This window comes from Dryas octopetala, chromosome 5, assembly GCF_963921425.1.
Source record: "Dryas octopetala chromosome 5, drDryOcto1.1, whole genome shotgun sequence".
Taxonomy (NCBI): Eukaryota; Viridiplantae; Streptophyta; class Magnoliopsida; order Rosales; family Rosaceae; genus Dryas; species Dryas octopetala.
In genome coordinates, this window is record NC_141370.1 from 2,250,455 (window position 1) to 2,268,003 (window position 17,549).

At 40.0% G+C, this 17,549-nt stretch overlaps 1 non-coding gene across 1 annotated transcript; it reads right to left on the minus strand.

The window, feature by feature from the left end:
- Positions 1-2,023: 2,023 nt before the first annotated feature.
- On the minus strand, positions 2,024-2,130 carry LOC147283538 (small nucleolar RNA R71). Its single transcript, XR_015122719.1, has one exon. It is a non-coding gene; the product is annotated as a small nucleolar RNA R71 (small nucleolar RNA).
- Between the last annotated feature and the right edge of the window lie 15,419 nt (positions 2,131-17,549).

Genomic DNA, 17,549 nt, shown 5'->3' on the forward strand with positions numbered 1-17,549 from the left:
TCTATATATATCCCCTTAATTAAGAACCCTAGGGACCTCACTTCATACTTCTTGCACCAGCCAAATTCTCCTTGCCTCCAGTTTATTTTTCTGTTTTAGGTTTTTTTTAGTTTCAGCTTTTAATTTGATTATTGTGAGGGTTAGCCGAAGGGCGAGAGAGAGAGAAGAGTGGCGTGGCTGCAAGGAAGAGCAACCCTAAGCCGCAAGCCCTAGCTCACCATAGCCGTGAGCCAATTGCTTGTGCAGGTGCCTCTCTCCCTTGTCTTGCTGCAGCTCCTCTTGTTGTTTTCCTTCACTTTTCGTTCTAGTTCTCTAGTTTATTATTGTATATTGGTTTCTGAATTTATTTAATTTATGATTCTGATTTTCTTTAGTGCATGGTTCTGATTTCAATTAGTTTATGCAATTTAATTTAGTTGTTTAGTTTATGCCTTTAGTTTTGTGTACTTTGCGTTTCTGATTTCTTTAGCAAGCATGAATTGGGACTTTGTTTATTGTTGCTGTTTTTATTTATTTAATTTAATTATGTAGGTTAGTTATTCTATCTTGCATGTTAGTCGTAGGTCGATTAATGGATTTGCATGTTCTAACAAATCGTTTATCCGTCTCTTGGTCTGTTAGTTTGATGTTTGCATGTATTAAATTTCCACTATCTATTAGAACCCGTCACTAGTTGTTTGCATCCTTTGACTGGCCACCTTAGGGTAATTGCATCTAGTTTATTTGTTAGGTTTAGCTGTGAAATAGTCAAAGACACTAAACCACAAGTAACAAGGGAATAAGGGATTATTCTTGGTAGTGGGGTTGGGCGACCTCTATAAGGAAATAGTCAAAGCTTATATGTTGTGCATGTTTGACGTTCTCATAAAACTTAATGACTCCTGCATGGGTAACAGCTGCCTTAGCTTGAACTAGGGAACATGTAGGTTAACTGGCTAAGGAAGGCCCAAGAAGCTCTTAGTTTATGCATTAGGAGAACAATTGCGAGAAAGTAACTAGCCAAACCTTTTTAGCAGTCAAACTTTAATATGTTGTGTTCAAATTAACTATCATTAGCCTTGGATGGTTATTGCATGCTTATCTGATTTGAAACTAAAAACTAGACATTGCAAGATAGAATAAAGGGTGTGTGCGTGTGGTGATGTGTGCGTGTGTTTCCACCTTCCAAAACCCCCCATTTAGTTATTCTAGTGATTAATTGCATTGATTTGTTGTTTATTAACCATTCCCTGTGGGGTCGACCTCGTGCTTGTACGCTTTGCTACTGATGCGATTCGTGCACTTGCGAGTATACTTAGAATGAGATAATTGTTTATTTTGTTCTAAGAAAACACATCAACAAGTTTTTGGCGCCGTTGCCGGGGAATGGTGTCTAATATCAATGAATTGATTTAATTAGTCATTAGAATTAGGTTATATTAGCTAGATTTCATTTTTGGTTAATTTTTAGTTTTAATAAATGCCATGCCTTTATATGCATTCTTTCTACTGATTGTGTGTTTTCTCTTGATTAGGTGTGTTTATGAACCCTGAGCTTGTTGCAAGGTTGGAGAGGCTCAAAAAGGAGACTTTATGTACATCACAAGTCAGCCCGCAACCTAGTGCATCAGATTTGAGTAGTGAAGAGACTGAGAGTGTCGACATGGCTGAGCCAAACGAGATGATGCCGCAGCCCCTGAGCCATATTTCAGCACCTTCGCTGCCCACTCAACCATCTTGCATTCGGTATGCAACCATAGCCACTGATTTCGAAATCAAGAGTGGTCAGATTCACTTGTTGCCGAGCTACCATGGGCTGAATGGGGAGGATCCGATCCACTTTTTGAAGGAGTTTTTCGGGGTTTGTGAAGCCGCTCAGTTGAGGGGTCTGAATGCCGATCAGTACCGTTTGAGGATGTTCCCTTTTGCGCTTAAGGACAAGGCAAAGAGGTGGTTGTATTCACTGCCCAGTGGTTCCATTTCGACATGGGATGATCTTTCGAGCAAGTTCCTGAACAAGTTCTATTCCATTTCCAAGACGAATTCGATTCGGAACGAGATCCTTGGATTTGTGCAGAAAGCGGACGAGCCATTCCATGAGACTTGGGACAGCTTCAATGAGTTACTTACTAGCTGCCCACACCATAACTTATCTCCTTGGTATGTGATTTGTTGTTTTTATCAGGGATTATTGGAGAGAGACCAAGCCAAGGTGGATTCGGCATGTGGTGGTGCGTTCAGGTCAAAAACGGAGGATGAGGCTACAGATTTGTTTGAGTCACTCTCTTTGAGTTCTCAACAGTGGGATTCCAATCGTTCGAGAGGAGGACCAAAGAGAGGGTTGTATGAGGTTGCTGATGTGCCAAACACCATGGAGGGACAGATTTTGGAAATCAAGACTATGGTGCAGAAGTTATCTTTGGCTCAAGAGAAGATGATGGGTATGCAAGAACAAGGAGGTGATGTGGAACACGTGAATCAGGTTGGGAATTATCCTAGGGTGCCATACGATCCATTTTCTAACACTTATAACCCTGGATGGAAGAACAACCCTAATTTCAGGTGGAGCAACAACAATGGACAGCAAGCTAGTGGGAGCACCAACAAGCCATATATGCACCCTAATGCCGAGAGGTCTAGTTTGGAGGACAAGATTGCTCAGATTGCTCAAAGCACCACTTCCCTTGCTCAGAGCACCAACGCCTTCATGAACCGTACCGAGCAGCAGATGCAAGCCAATTCGAAGGCTATTGCACATTTGGAGAGTCAAATGGGTCAGATTGCCACTACTTTGGGTTAGAGAGAGAAGGGGAAATTTCCAAGTCAGCCCATCGTCAACCCGAAGAATGAGGAGCATGTAAATGCTATTTTGAGGACTACTCCAAGAAAGAGAGTTAGAGTGGTCAAGACTAAGGAGGTGATTGAGATCATGGATAGTGAGGAAGAGGAGGATCCGGAAATGATTGAGGAGAAAGCTGATACACGTGTGATTCCCCTCATTCCGGACATCGACATCACCAAATTTCCAACAACCATGAGGGAGTTGAAGTCTATTGAGAAGAAGGTTGAGGAGCAGGGGCATAGTCACAACGTTCCTAGGGAGATTTGTGGTTATCTCTTTGCATCTTTTCCAAGCAAGAAGAGGGATCCGGGCTCGTTGGTCATACCATGCAGCATAGGGGAGTATGAGATTGCCAATGCCTTAATTGACAATGGCTCAGCTATCAATGTCATGCTGCTGGTTGTGATCAAGAGGCTTGGATTTGTGGAGGCTGATTTGCAACCTTTTGATTTGAACATTCGCTTCGCCAACTCTTCAGTCGAGAAAGCCCGTGGTATGCTTGTGGATGTTTTGGTTAAATGTCGTAAATTACTAATCCCCTCTGATTTCATAGTGCAAGATGTGCCGAGACTTCCGGGCGACGTTTCTATTATACTTGGGAGACCATTTTTGTGCACCTCTAACATGGAGTACAAAGCAATGGAGAGTACCATGAAGATTCGGCACTACACCAAGCAAGAGGTGTATTGTCTCACTTCCGAGATGCCACAAAGCGAGGAGATCACTTTTTTATGGAGAGGAGAAGTCAGAAATGGAGAGCTTCTTCAGTGCCTTCTTAGGGAGTGCGAGAGTAGCAGTGGCAAGAAGAAGAGGAAAGGACGCAAGTAAAGGAGAAGGCAATGTCAGGCTGAAGACAGAAAAACAAGCGCTTATTGGGAGGCAACCCAAGTTTTTGTTTCGAATAATGGAGGAGGAGTCATTGAGGACCTAGGAGGCCGCGCCTACCCTTGGAGTGTCCACGCTTGCGTACGCAAGTAAACAGTTTCTTTATTTCGCTTCATAAGGCAATTTTTCATTTTGGTGTGTTTATTTGGTTTTGGATATTTGCAATTTCCCATTTCGCTTAATTTGATCATTCATGCATTTATTTCATATACATTGAGAGCAATGTATCATTTAAGTGTGGGGGGAAGGGCAATTGTCATTTGTCAATGTTTTTAGGTTAGAACAAGTGTTTAGAGTGTTTTTGAGTGTTTTTAGAAAAGGAAAAAAAAAAAATTTTCTTTTTTAGTGTTTTTAGGTGTTTTTAGGTTAGGAAAAAACTTTTTAAACTTAGGGTGTCAAAACTCACATCAAAATGCACGTTTTCATTAGATCTCATTCACCTTAGTGATGGATGTGATTCTTTAGAAGTGTGCGACATTGTTTTTAAAAACAAAGAGTTTTTGAGTCATTTTGGTTGTTTCAGGTCATTTTGAGTCCCCAACTAATTGATTTGAGTGTGCATGATTGTTATGAGCATGTTTTAGTATTGTGTGTATATTTGGTGTTCTTTTCATTCTAATAGTGTTCCATAACATATCTTGCAATTCTATGTTATTTGACCTTGTTGATATGAATTTAGGTTGTGATTAGCATTACTAATGATTATATGCATAATAGAGTAGACTTGCATGACCTAAGTGAGCTTTTGAGCCCTGTTCTTCAATTCTTGAGTGTTGCGCGCCACTCTGATTCTATCACTGTCATATAAGTCGTTGTTTTGATCTCATTGTCTTTCATTTGGTCATTTGCTTGGAATATGCATAATCTTGAATCAATGAGCTAGAACTCTTTTCTTGTGTACACAAAGCATGTGGCATATGCATAACTCTTGAGAAATGAATTTAGGCCCTGTTTGTGTACCCCAAAGCCTGAAAGCCTACCCATTACATGTTTTATCCTTATTTACCCATTTTGAGCCTTTTAAGCCGTTTTCTTTGTTACCCCATACCAAACCCTAAGTTTGGGAGTGTTACACCCCTTTTACCCGTTTTACCCTTTTTATGGTATTGCAAGTTGTTTATATGTTGATTGAGGTGAAAAAGAAGTGAAAATGCATAGCTTATACAAAAATGTGTCAGAAAAGTATGTATGCCGTGCCCAAAGAAAAGAAAAAGAAAAGAAATCAAAGAAAAGAGATGGGACAGTTTCAAAAGAAAAAGTGAGCAAAAAGAGCTCAAATTAAGCTATGAAGTGCAAAAAAGCAAGTGTACCTCAGAATGTTCTAGTAATACTTGCAATTCCATGAATTTAGCCCTTTGTGTTTCCTTTTCATTTCAATACCCTATCCTAGCCTAAGCCTTCATTATAACCCTATTAAAAGCCCTAGCTGATCTCAAGAGGTGTGTATTATACTTATGTGGAGTCTATTTGAGAAAATAGCCTATGGTCATTGATTCTATTTCAAGCAGTTGGATTCCTTTCATGAGATCAGTATTCTTTCTAAAATGTGCCTTTATTTCATGTACATATGTGAGCTAATTGTTTTTTGTTACATATTTCCTCTCACATATACTTGTGAGTGCACATATCAACCCAATTCTTGAGTGTTTATCATTGAGAGTATGCCATAGTGAGGATTGAAGTTGAATTTATTATGTATGTATTCATTTAGTTTTGTTTGTCTAATACTTGGATTTGTGTCAAGGATGGCCTATATGACAATAGAGGAGCGAGGTATGTTATTTGAAATGTTTGGAGAATTTGGAGAATACAATTTATATGCCTTGCTTTCCTATGTGATTAATGGTTGTGCGCATGAATTCAGTTGTTGGGATGTTGGAGTCAGTCTTGAGTCTTTTCTTTCCTTTATTTGCTCGAGGACTAGCAAAATCTAAGTTTGGGGGTGTGATGAGTGTGCATTTTGCATCACTTTATGATACTAATTCCTTAACCTAGAGTGTTAGAACTCGATATTTTGTGTTTCTTGTCTTGTTTTTGTGTTTTCAGGTCAAATGAAGCAGAAATGAGAAAAAGAAGCAAATGGAGCCATTTTGGGACATTTCCTGGTCAAACCAAGAAAACGAGTGAAATCCTGGTCAAACCAGGAAAAGTGCAGAAATCCTAGTCGAATGAGGATTCCTAGTCACACTAGGAAACATCAAGTTCAGAACCATCATTGCAGAGCCAGAAATGTGAAATCCTGATTCGAATAGGAAATCCTGGTTGAACTAGGAAACCTAACCCAACTAGGGAAAGGAGTCCTAATGACACTAGGAGACCCCAGGGGCAATATGGTCATTACGAGAAGTCGAAATGGATAAGGAATCTCTCATTTTCAAGGAATCCTAGTTGCACCAGGAAATGTTGGTCAAAGTCAACTCTACAAAGTCAAGGTTCCAGAAGCTTCTAGAAGGTGGTGGACATCCATGGAAATGAATGGAGGGAAGAAATGAATTTGAATTCAAATGGAAATGAGGGGCAAAATCGGAAGTCAAAAGTCAAGGGCCCATGGGCCCTAGGGATGCCGAACCAAGATGGGCCATGCATGCACTTGCATGGGCCCAAACCCTAGCAGCCCAAAGTCCATGCGTAAGGAGCAAGATGGCAGCCCATGCATGCTCATGCATGCCATGCAAACCCTCGCAGCCAAGGAGTCCCATGCGCAAGCCCAAGATGCAAGCCCAAGGTGGAAGCCCATGGAGTGAAACCCTAACCCATCTTGTGCAAGCCACTTCAGCCCAACACATGCGAGCCCAATGCACATCAAGGTCCAAGACCAGCAGCCCATGCGCAAGGGAGGGAGGCCTAGCTGACTTGCATGCGCCACTTAAGCCCAAAGGACCAAGCCCTTGCCGCAATCCCACAAGCTCTAACCCTAGCTGATGCCGCAAGCTACAAGGAGAAGAAACCCTAGCAGCCGCATGTTTTCTCTTCCTTGCCTCTCAAGGATTGCACCTCTATATATATCCCCTTAATTCAGAACCCTAGGGATCTCACTTCATACTTCTTGCACCAGCCGAATTCTCCTTGCGATGGAGTGACGTTTCTATCTTTCTTGGGAGACCATTTTTGTGCACCTCTAACATGGAGACAAAGCGATGGAGTGCTTAATGAAGATTCGTCACAACACCAAGCAAGAGGTGTACTGTCTCACTTCCGAGCCTCCGCAGAGCAAGGAGATCACTTTTTATGGAGATGAGAAATCAGAGATGGAGAACTTCTTCAGCCTGTTTTTGGGGAGTGTCGAGAGTAGCAGTGGTAAAAAGAAGAGGAAAGGACGCAAGTAGAGGAGTGGCAGTGTTAGGCTGAAGACAGAAAAACAAGCGTTGATAGGCAACCCAAGTTTTTGTTTGAAGAATCTAGAAGGAGTCGTTGAAGACCAAGGAGGCCGCGCCTACCCTTGGAGTGTCCACACTTGCAGCCGCAAGTAAACAGTTTCCTTATTTCGCCTCATAAGACAATTTTCATTTTGGTGTGTTTATTTGGTTTTGGATAGTTGCAATTTCCCATTTCGCTTAATTTGAGCATTCATGCATTTATTTCTTATACATGGAGGGCAATGTATCATTTAAGTGTGGGGGAAAGGCATTTGTCATTTGTTAGTGTTTTTAGGTTAGAACAAGTGTTTTAAGTGTGTTTAGGATAAAAAAAAAATAATAATAATAATAATAATAATATTTTCGTTTATTTGGTGTTTTTAGGTTAGGAAATATTTTTACTTTTGTTTTTAAACTTATGGTGTCAAACCCACATCAAAATGCACTTTTTCTTTAGATTTCATCTACATTAGTGATGAATTTGAATATTTAGAAGTGTGCGACATTGTTTTAAAAACAAACTTTTTGAGTCTTTTTGTTTGTTTTGGGTAGTTTTGAGTCCCCAACTAATTAATTTGATTGTGCAAGATTGTTATAAGCATGTTTAGTATTGTGTGTATAAATGGTTTTATTTTCATTCTAATAGTGTTCCGTAACATATCTTGCAATTCTATGTCATTTTGCCTTGTTGATAGGAATTTAGGTGGTGATTTGCATTACTAATGATTATATGCATAATAGAGTAGACTTGCATGACCTAAGTGAGCTTTTGAGCCCTGTTCTTAAATTCTTGAGTGTTGCGCACCACTCTAATTCTATTGTTGTCATATAAGTCGTTGCTTTGATCTCATTTTCTTTCATTTGGTCATTTGCTTGGAATATGTGATGAGTGTGCATTTTGCATCACTTTATGATACTAATTCCTTAACCTAGAGTGTTAGAACTCGCTATTTTGTGTTTCTTGTCTTGTTTTTGTGTTTTCAGGTCAAATGAAGCAGAAATGAGAAAAAGAAGCAAATGGAGCCATTTTGGGACATTTCCTGGTCAAACCAGGAAAACGAGTGAAATCCTGGTCAAACCAGGAAAAGTGCAGAAATCCTAGTCAAATGAGGATTCCTAGTCACACTAGGAAACATCAAGTCTAGAACCATCATTGCGGAGCCAGAAATGTGAAATCCTGATTCAAACAGGAAATCCTGGTTGAACTAGGAAACCTAACCCAACTAGGGAAAGGAGTCCTAGTGACACTAGGAGACCCCAGGGGCAATATGGTCATTACGAGAAGTCGAAATGGATAAACCAAACCCTAAGTTTGGGGGTGTACCACCCCTTTCATCCGTTTTACCCTTTTTATGGTGTTGCAAGTTGTTTATATGTTGATTGAGGTGAAAAAGAAGTGAAAATGCATAGCTTATACAAAAGGTGTCATAAAAGTATGTATACCGTGCCCACAGAAAAGAAAAAAGAAAAGAAATCAAAGAAAAGAGATGGGACGGTCTCAAAAGAGAAAAGAAAAAAAAAAAAATGAGCAAAAAGAGTCAAAGTTGAGCTATGAAGTGCAAAAAAGCAAAGTGTACCTCAGAATGTTCTATTGATGCTTGCAATTCCATGAAATTAGCTCTTTGTGTTTCCTTTTCATTTCAATACCCCATCCTAGCCTAAGCCTTCATTATAACCCTATTAAAGCCCTAGCTGATCTCAAGAGTGTGTATTATACTTATGTGGAGTCTATTTAAGAAGGGAGCCTATGGCTATTGATTCTATTTCAAGCATTTGTATTCTTTTCATGAGATCAGTATTTCTTTCTAAAATGTGCCTTTATTTCATGTACATATGTGAGCTAATTGTTTTTGTTACATAATTCCTCTCACATATACTTTTGAGTGCACATATCAACCCAATTCTTGAGTGTTTATCATTGAGAGTATGCCATAGTGAGGATTGGAGTTGAATCTATTATGTATGTATTGATTTAGTTTTGTTTGTCTAATACTTGGATTTGTGTCAAGGATAGCCTATATGACAATAGAGGAGCGAGGTATGTTATTTGAAATGTTATTAGAATTTGGAGAATACAATTTATATGCCTTGCTTTCCTATGTGATTAATGGTTGTGCGCATGAATTCAGTTGTTGGGATGTTGGAGTCAGTCTTGAGTCTTTTCTTTCCTTTATTTGCTCGAGGATTAGCAAAATCTAAGTTTGGGGGTGTGATGAGTGTGCATTTTGCATCACTTTATGATACTAATTCCTTAACCTAGAGTGTTAGAACTCGCTATTTTGTGTTTCTTGTCTTGTTTTTGTGTTTTCAGGTCAAATGAAGAAAAAATGAGAAAAAGAAGCAAATGGAGCCATTTTGGGACATTTCCTGGTCAAACCAGGAAAACGAGTGAAATCCTGGTCAAACCAGGAAAAGTGCAGAAATCCTAGTCAAATGAGGATTCCTAGTCACACTAGGAAACATCAAGTCTAGAACCATCATTGCGGAGCCAGAAATGTGAAATCCTGATTCAAACAGGAAATCCTGGTTGAACTAGGAAACCTAACCCAACTAGGGAAAGGAGTCCTAGTGACACTAGGAGACCCCAGGGGCAATATGGTCATTACGAGAAGTCGAAATGGATAAGGAATCTCTCATTCTCAAGAAATCCTAGTTGCACCAGGAAATGTTTTTCAAGGTTCCAGAAGCTTCCAGAAGGTGGTGGAAATCCATGGAAATGAATGGAGGGAAGAAATGAATTTGAATTCAAATGGAAATGAGGGGCAAAATGGGAAGTCAAAAGTGGAGGGCCCATGGGCCCTAGGGATGCCGAACCAAGTGGGCCATGCATGCACATGCATGGGCCCAAACCCTAGCAGCCCAAAAGCCACACGCAAGGAGGAAGATGGCAGCCCATGCATGCGCATGCATGCCATGCAAACCCTAGCAAGACAAGGGGCCATGCGCAAGCCCAAAGTGACAAGCCCAAGGTGGAAGCCCATGGAGTGAAACCCTAGCCCATCTTGTGCAAGCTACTGAAGCCCAACATGGAAGCCCAACATGCAAGCCCAAAGCCCAAGACTACCAGCCCAAACACCAAGGAGGGACCCTAGCTAGGCTAGGCGTGAGCCACTCAAGCCCAAAAGGGAGCAGCCCATCACGCCAAGGCCTGATCAGCTAGCCCTAGCTGAAGCCGCAAGGCACTAGGAGAGCAAACCCTAGCCAGCCGCAACTTGCTCTTCCTTGCCTCTCAAGGAAGGCTTCTCCTATTTAAATCCCCTCATTCAGACTTTTAGAGAACATTATTTTCTCTCCTCCTCCAGCCGAAATCACTCTCTCCCCCTTCTAGTTTTATTTTTCTGTTTTAGGGTTTTAGTTTCAACTTTTATTTCTCTTGTAAGGTGAGCCAAATTCAGAGAGAGACTTAGAGAGAGGGTGGCGTGACAAGTGAGAGGGAAGGACCACCTGCTGCCGCAAGCCCAAGCTCACCTTGCCGTGAGCCAATTGCTTGTGTTAGGTGCCTCCTTCTTCCTCTCTCCTTGCCGCAGCCCCCATTGGTTGCACCTCTGATTTTTGTTTTCGTTTTCATTCTAGTTTCAGATTTAATGTTGGATATTGGTTTCTGAATTTATTTAAATTAAGTTTCTGAATTTAATTAGTTTATAGCTTTGGTTCTGATTTTAATTAGTTGTTATTTAATCTATGCAATCTGATTTTATTTAGTTATCTCTTTATTGCTTTCAATTCATGTTGCTGAGTTCCGTTTGTTTATGCTTTTAATTTCTTTAATCTTGCGTTTCTGATTTCCGTTAACAAGCATGAATTGGGATTTTATTTATTTGTTGCTGTTTTGTTTCTTTTATTTGTTTTATTTAATTATGTAGGTTAGTTATTCTATCTTGCGTGTTAGTCGTAGGTTGATTAATGGATTCGTATGCTTTAACAAATCGTTTATCCGTCTCTTGGTCTGTTAGTTTGATGTTTGCGCATATTAAATTTCCACTATCTATTAGAACCCCCGTCACTAGTTGTTTGCATCCTTTGACTGGCCACCTTAGGGTAATTGCATCTAGTTTATCTGTTAGGTTTAGCTGTGAAATAGTCAAAGACACTAAACCACAAGTAACAAGGGAATAAGGGATTATTCTTGGTAGTGGGGTTGGGCGACCTCTATAAGGAAATAGTCAAAGCTTATATGTTGTGCATGTTTGACGTTCTCATAAAACTTAATGACTCCTGCATGGGTAACAGCTGCCTTAGCTTGAACCAGGGAACATGTAGGTTAACTAGCTAAGGAAGGCCCAAGAAGCTCTTAGTTTATGCATTAGGAGAACAATGGCGAGAAAGTAACTAGCCAAACCTTTTTAGCTGTCAAACTTTAATATGTTGTGTTCAAATTAACTGTCATTAGCCTTGGATGGTTATTGCATGCTTATCTGATTTGAAACTGAAAATTAACATTGCAAGATAGAATAAAGTGTGTGTGCGTGTGGTGATGTGTGCGTGTGTTTCCATCTTTCAAAACCCCCCCATTTAGTTATTCTAGTGATTATTTGCACTGATTTGTTGTATATTAACCATTCCCTGTGGGATCGACCTCGTGCTTGTACGCTTTGCTACTGATGCGATTCGTGCACTTGCGAGTAAACTTAGAATGAGATAATTGTTTATTTTGTTCTAAGAAAACACATCAACAGCTGCCGTCCCCAGGGACGATTGTTTTAAGGTATACAACCGTGTGGTTACTACTTTTAAAAGTAAACTAGGTTGTTTTGATCTGAGGATCAAATGGTTTGGACGTCTCGCTACCTGTTCAGTTTTTAATGACAAGGAGGTAGTTGATACAGTTGATTATCTGTTAGTGTGGGTCCACTGTCATTTGTACAAGTATACAGGTGTTGCCTCTTCTGCAAGCTAGGTACGCATGCATTGGTGTGCATGCCATATAATTCATATGGCATCATAATCATTGAAATATGAATTTGATTATGAGATGTTGATTAGTAGTTAAATTATTGATTAACTATTAAACTATATGGTATATGCGTGATTGGTAATGAGCTTGAAATGCCATTACGTGTTTATTGTTAATGATGATGGTTGTTGTCACTATTTGTGTGTGTGATAACCTGGATGTTGATTCCAGGGTATTTTATATACCATACTACTAAATGTTGTTTGTTTATATTTGCTTATGGGCTGGTTCACCCATACGAGCTTGCAAAAGCTTACCGGGTTTGTTCTTTAACCCGGTGCACCATTCAACGATGCAGCGGTTGGTTTTGCAAGTTAAGTAAGACTGAGGAAGCAGTGTGGAGAAGATGTGGCAATTGGTAAATCCAGAAGTGGTTTTCCCTTTTATTTTGTAAAGAGTGGTTTGTATTTACTTCAGCTCATTAATATTTGAAACAGTTGTATAAGGTTACTATTTATTTATGTAATCCTGGGGGTTCGTTTTTAATCAAAGTATTTGATTTATTTATTCCGCTGTGTAATTTGCATTCTGATCCAACCCTGTATTTTATTTTTAAACTCATCCTTACATTGATTGTTTGGTTCTAAATGTGAGTTGCCGAGCTTGGTAATTCCATCTAGGGCTGAATGGTCAGTGTGGCGCTGTGGCGCACCAAATCTTCCAGCATGGGGGTTTGGGGCATCACACCAACTATGCACCGAATAACATTTTTGTGTGTTCTTAAAACCTAATGTGGTTTAATAGGTGTAGAACGCTATTCCTAACATGATAAAGTGCTTACCCACGTCTTTCTTGCAAAATTGGCACGTTTTTGAGCAATTTGGATGAAATTGGCCCAAGTATGCACCTAAATACCATTTTTGTGCATTCTTAACACTAAATATGGTCCAATAGGTCTAGATCGCTAATCCTAACATGAAAAATTGCTACCCCATGTCTTTCTTGCCAACCGGGAAAGTTTTAGAGCAATTTGGATGAAATTTGACCAAGTTTGCACCGTAATGATGTTTTCGTGCATTCTTCACTCCAAATGTAGTCCAATAGGTCTAGAATGCTAATATTAACATGAAAAAGTGCTATCCCATGTCTTTCTTGCCATCGGAAACGTTTTGGAGCAATTTGGACGAAATTGGAGCAAGTTTGCACTGAAATGATGTTTTCGTGCGTTCTAAACTCCAAATGTGGTTCAATAGGTGTAGAACGCTAATCCTAACATTGAAAAATGATTTCCCATGTTTTTCTTGCTAATCGGGAATGTTTTGGTGCAATTAGCACGAAATTGGACTAAGTATGCACCGAATGACGTTTTCATGCATTATTAACACCAAATGTGGTTCAATAGGTGTAGAACTATTGCTCCTTTTTGTACAACTTGTTTTACTTGGAATTTAGAAATGAACACCGAGTTGTAGCTTGCAAGTATACGAATCGCTCATGTAAGCATAGCGTATAAGTACGAGGTCCATCCCACGAGGAATAGGTAAATATACATCAAACCAATTCAACTTACCAATTAGAATCACCAAACACACACACACGGTAGGGGGTTTGTAAATTGTGAAACTCACGCACACCACATACACACACACACACAAACAAACAATTGCAATGCTAAGAATTCAGAATCCACCACCAATTGATGGAAATACAACCAAGCAATTCAATATAATGCATAAATGTAATAAAGTTTACCAGCCGAAGGCCTTTTTGAGGACACTACTAACTATTGTTCTCCTTATGCATAAACTAGGAGCTTCTTAGGCCTCCCCTAGTTAGTTAACTTGCATGTGTCCTAAGAGCTTTGTTAGGCATTCCCTAGGTGCATGTTAACCATACAAGAGTCATTAAGTTTTGTGAAAACGGTAAACACATGAAGCATAGACCCACCTTAATGTAACCTATGAACATCCAATGATCCCTTCTCTCATGAGTACGTTCTTAGGATACTCACCTGCTGCCAATTGAAATTATCAACCTTTTGAGCATATTTAATTTCACAAAATAATCTAGATGCAATTACCCTAAGGTAGCTAGTCAAAGGGTGCAAACAAATAGAATCAATTTTACTACAGATCAAAGATTTACTACATGCATCAAATTAAATCACAAGTGTCACCATTGCATAACTCACAATTAAAGTTTCATCATCCAACTTAGCAAAGCAATAAAAACTCAAAACATAATAATAAAGAAAATAAAAGATCTAACTTCCATTATAATAATTGAATTCACAATGAAAGCAAGAATAAACTAATTAACTAAAGAAAAAGAAGAAAATCAAAAGAAAAACAAAGACCATCACAAGAGGGTGGCAGCGGCACAAGAGAGAAGAAGAGGAGAGACATAGCAGCAAGGAGGCTCACGGCAAAGGTGAGCTAGGGCTGCGGCACATGGTCTCTTATTCTCCCTCAAGTGGCGTGAAGAGTGTGCATTTTGCATCACTTTATGATACTAATTCCTTAACCTAGAGTGTTAGAACTCGATATTTTGTGTTTCTTGTCTTGTTTTTGTATTTTCAGGTCAAATGAAGCAGAAATAAGAAAAGGAAGCAAATGGAGCCATTTTGGGACATTTCCTGGTCAAACTAGGAAAACGAGTGAAATCCTGGTCAAACCAGGAAAAGTGCAGAAATTCTAGTCAAATGAGGATTCCTAGTCACACTAGGAAACATCAAGTTCAGAACCATCATTGCGGAGCCAGAAATAAGAAATCTTGATTGGAACAGGAAATCTTGGTTGAACTAGGAAACCTGACCCTACTAGGGAAAGGAGTCCTAATGACACTAGGAGACCCCAAGGGCAATATGGTCATTACGAGAAGTCAAAATGGATAAGGAATCCTTCATTTACAAGAAATCCTAGTTGCACTAGGAAATGTTGGTGAAAGTCAACTCTACAAAGTCAAGGTTCCAGAAGCTTCCAGAAGGTGGTGGACATCCATGGAAATGAATAGAGGGAAGAAATGAATTCAAATTCAAATGGAAATAAGGGGCAAAATGGGAAGTCAAAGTCAATGGTCAAGGGTCAAAGATGACAAGTCAACAAGTCAAATGGGCTTTGGGCCTAGGTCATGCCGAGAGTCAAGAGGGGCCATGCATGCATGCATGCACCTAACCCTAGCAGCCCAAGCCCAATGCGCATGGTCCAAGGTGGCAGCCTGTTCGTTTTAAATTGTAATACTCGCAGTGCACGAATCTATATATAATATAGATGGCAAGCAAGGTCGATCCCACGAGGACTATTGTTGATCTTTGAATGATAATCCGAATGCTAAAAAGAAACAAGAAAACAAGACACGAGTGGCTGCCCAAGTTGTCACGCCTAGGACAGCTGCTCACTTGAAATGAAACACACGCACACACACACGAATTGGAGGGAGTTTGTATGACCTGAAAACAGCAAATTAAACCTACTTTAAAGACTAAGATGCGCAACCAGCAAAGAGTATGAAACAGCAAGTTATCTTGTGAAAATAGATTGATAGATGATACTAGGACTCTAGAACTTTACCACTAGACCTCATATTCAATGTCATGGTGCAATTTCTGAAACCGTTAATTCTTATTGATGAATGCATTCGCATATTCACCTATGGCATAGCATGAAATGCATGATTCCCCAAATGTATAAACTAGTGCATGGCGTCTACCTTAGTTCTTGTACTCTATATGTGACCTATGCATGGCATCTACATAGGAATGCACAAACCGAATTCATTAAGCTTATATGAGAGAATAAATGCAATTAAACCCCTAGTGCATGGCGTCTACCCTAGGTGATCTAAAATTGATTTCACACAATCAGAATTTAGCCAATTACTAAGCCCTAGATTGTTTATCACGCACATTAGGGATTGATTGGTTGTCCTCACCCTAATTTGATTAAATTCTAGATGCAATAATCCTAGGTGATCAATCAAGGATTAGGAACAACTAGAGAACAATGAAAACAGTGAAATCAAAATCATCAAATCCATGGAATTAAATAAATAAGCAGCAACTACATAACCAAACCATTGAATATTCGGCCTAGGGCTGAATCCTAGGCCCTAGAAAACGTGATTAGTTCATGCTAGAAAACAAGAACAGCCAAGAAATCATGTGTTTCATCTAACAATTACAAGAAAAGAGAAGAAGAAGAGAAAACACCCCAAGGAGAGCTCACGCCTCCAGCAGCCTCTCTCTCTCTATTTTCTGATTTTTTTCCAAGTGTGTGAACCCCCAAAATGAGAGAAAGAGATGAATATATAAGGGTGTGCGGCAGCTAGGGTTTTGTAAGGCTAGGAAAATTGTAACGACCCGACCCAAATTTTCACTAGAAATTTAAATTTTTATTTAACTATGTTTTGAAGAGGTTTATAAAAGATGTTGGATTGTATTTTAAAGATTTTGAGATTTATTTGGAAAATAAAAAGAGTTTTGATTTATTTATTTTTGTTTTAATTTAAGCTTGACCAAAAGTTGACTTTTAAAATGAATGGGTTTTCGATTTTGACTTTGGGTCCGTTAGATAGGTTTCGATCCCACGATTTCATAGACACGTAGCACGCTTCGATCTGAGTTACGGTTTGAAAGATATAGGCGTTTAAAGTGAGGGGCAATGTTGTAAATTTATAAAAGTGGGTTTTAAAAAATCAGATTTCCTCTCTCTCTCTAGATTTTTCTAGAAATTTCTCTCTAGAACTCTCTCTACCTCTATTTATTCTCTCTCCCCGCACCCTCTCTCTCGGTTTTCCCTCTCCTTCGCACCCTCTCCCCTGCGCGCACCACCCAGCCACCCCCACTCACCATCACCGGCCAGCCCCTGGCTCCGGAAAACACCCCCCAGCGCCGACCAGCTTCCCCGAGCCTATTCTCTCTCTCTCTCCTTGTGTTTTCTCTCTCTCCCCTTTCTCTGTGCGCACCCAACCTCTGCACCCAGCCACCCAAAACCCACGCCGCCGGCCATTCCGGCCACCTGAGACCTCCGGCAAGCCATCCCGACGCCGACCATCTCTCCTGGCCATTCCTCCAGCCAACCCAGCCACCCCCTGCGCGCGGTTGCTGTCAGAAGAGCTCCACTGGCCGCCGGCTTCTCTCCCTTCTCCGACCAGTTTTCCGGCGCCAATCACCTCCATACCAGGTGGGTTTTCCTCCATTTTTTCTGGGCTTTAATTCTCCTTACTCTGTCTTGACCAATTTGAGCATTTGGAAATTTGATTTTTGGAGGATTGAAGGGCCATTTCGGGTTCCTATATAGATTTCAAATTGATGGCTTTTCTCTTTGTTTTCTGAGATGATTTACATCCCTAAAGTACCCATTGGTCATATAGAACCTGAAATTTAGAATAATTTAGAGACATTTGAGTTTTGGGAAGTTTGATTTACAAGTTGGAACCCATTTCGGGTTTGCTGAGGATTGGCTCAGTCTTGGGGTAATTTTGGTGTGATTTGGACAATCTCATGTTTAGGAAACCCGAAATTGGATGTTAGATGTGAATGTATATGAAGATTGAGAAATTTTTGTATATTTAGTTAATTTTTGGGCTTGAAACA